At 44.4% G+C, this 2,251-nt stretch overlaps 1 protein-coding gene across 2 annotated transcripts in view; it reads left to right on the plus strand.

Annotated features, from left to right (window-relative positions):
• Nucleotides 1–2,251, plus strand: part of DPY19L4 (dpy-19 like 4 (C. elegans)) — an 81,244-nt gene that overhangs the window by 19,042 nt on the left and 59,951 nt on the right. The window lies entirely within an intron of this gene.

The following is a 2,251-nucleotide window of genomic DNA, read 5'->3' on the forward strand; positions in this document are numbered from 1 at the left end:
CAGGCACCCTTGTTGATAAGGGGTGTCTCCCCGTTCCCAGACAGATATTGACTACCGTTAATCCCACCTCCCTTCCCCTCCCCCCCATAGTTTCTTATCACTATCAGTCCTTTTTTATAGTCTTAAAAAAAAATTTTAAGGCAATTTATTTAGGTCTACAAGCTCTGTCTTAGTCTGTTCAGGATGCTATAACAAAATACTGTAAACTGTGCAGCAGATAAGCAACAGATTTATTTCTCACAGTTCTGGAGACTGAGAAGCCCAAGATCTGCCAAGTCAAGGCATGGGCAAATTTAGTGTCTGGTGATGGCTCACTTCCTGGTTCATAGCTGGCCATCTTCTTGCTGTGTTCTCACACAGAGAAAGGGGTATGGGTTCTCTCTGGGGCCTCTTTTATAAGGGTACTAAACCTGTTCATGAGGGATCTGCTCTAATGACCTAATCATTTCCCAGAGATCCCACTTCCAAATACCTTCACATTGGGGGATTAGGTTGCAGCATATCAATTTTAGGAGGACACAAGTAGGAAGCTCTAAATGGGGGGAAAGAAGAGGGGGTCCATGGGTCAAGTAGATCTGGGAAAGACTCCCTCTTGGAGATTCATAGTATATAATGTATACTGAAACTCTGAAAAGTCTTGCAATAAAGAAACTCATTTAACTTTGTTTAATCCAGCCTTTTTCAAAACTTATTTAACTACAGAACTCTTTTTTGGTAATACCTATTAACATCTTAGGAAGTTCTGTTGATCAAACTTTGGAAAAACTGCTCTAATAATAATTTTTGTTTTTGTGTTAATTGATGAATATGCATAAAAGTAAATTGTTTGATTTAAAAATATTATAGACTCATAAAAGTTTGATTCAGTATGAAAAGTACAAGACCTCCTAATGATTTTGACTATTCTTGGTTCTGATTAGTCTAATTTTAGGAGTTTTAAGACTTACTTATATTTTTGGAAGTTCATTTGAAGAATACCGATTAAGTGTCTGCTGTTCTTGAAAAGTATTAATGAAGGGCTTGCTGTTTTGGAAACATACAGATGTGGATAGTGACAGAAAACACTACTTTCTTCTTAAGCTTGTATTTTTATTATGGACTTCTAACACTTCAACTATCAATTGTTATTACCTGCTTTATACCATTTTTGCTGCCTTAGGGCATGTCTCGTGGTTTTCCTTCTAGATTTTCCTTACATATAAAACAGGTAATGACTTAGTTACAATCCATTTAAAAAATTTTTTATTTATTTTTTATTTTTTTGAGTTGGAATCTCACTCTGTTGTCCAGACTGGAGTGCAGTGGCTGCTCCCAGCCACCGCAGCCGCGACCTGCTGGGCTCTGGCAATTCTTCCGCCTCAGCCTTCCGAGTAGCTGGATTACAGGCATGCGCTACCATGCCCGGCTGATTTTTTGAAATTTATTGTAGAGATGAGGTCTCGCTGTCCAGGCGGGTCTCGAACCCACGGGCTCAGGCAATCCACTCACCTCAGCTTCCCAAAGGCACAGGATTACAGGCTGAGCCACCGAGCCTGGCTTAGAGACGAGATCTTGCTATGTAACCCAGGCTGACCTCAAACTCCTGGCTTCAGGTGCTCCTCCTGCCATGGCCTCCCAAAATGCTGGGATTACAGGTGTGAGCCACCGCACCCACCTGGCAGGAAGGACGGTTTACAGAGGTGTGGGCAAGGTTCGGGGAACCAGGAAGAATGTGGAGGTGCCCACAGGAGACTGGTACCACCCCTGGGCTAGAGGGTCAAGAGGAAGCAGCAGGAGCTGCACAGAAGGGCTGCATCATGGAGGGACAAAGCCACTTCCTGAACTGTGGCTGGCACTGTGGCAGAAGAGTGAGGGACAAAATGCCCCATCCTCTCATCCCCACGCCCCACCTCCTGCCACTGGCTGCCATTAGTCGACCCATCTGAAGCCAGAGGGGGCTCAGGGACTGCAGTTCTCAGGGCTCAGCCTCTTGGGGCGCAGAGAAAAGTGCAGTTTGAATCTGGGCAGAGGCTGGGACGGGAGCTAATAGAAAATAGCTGGCACACGTATAGAAAAAAATATACATGAGGGGGAACCCCCAAAACCCAGTTGTCTTTTGGAGGGCAGGCCCCTTGTAGTAAACTTGAAATCTGTTCCCCTGGATCAAACAGCCAATCAAAGCTGTAACCTGGAAGGTTTGAGAAGGTTGTCATGATTTGCGGAGGAAACGTCCTGAGTTGTGACAAGCAGGTGACTGGTTCTTCCGTCATGC

This window comes from Carlito syrichta, unplaced genomic scaffold (assembly GCF_000164805.1).
Source record: "Carlito syrichta isolate Samal-C Ts95f unplaced genomic scaffold, Tarsius_syrichta-2.0.1 Scaffold311834, whole genome shotgun sequence".
Lineage (NCBI taxonomy): Eukaryota > Metazoa > Chordata > Mammalia > Primates > Tarsiidae > Carlito > Carlito syrichta.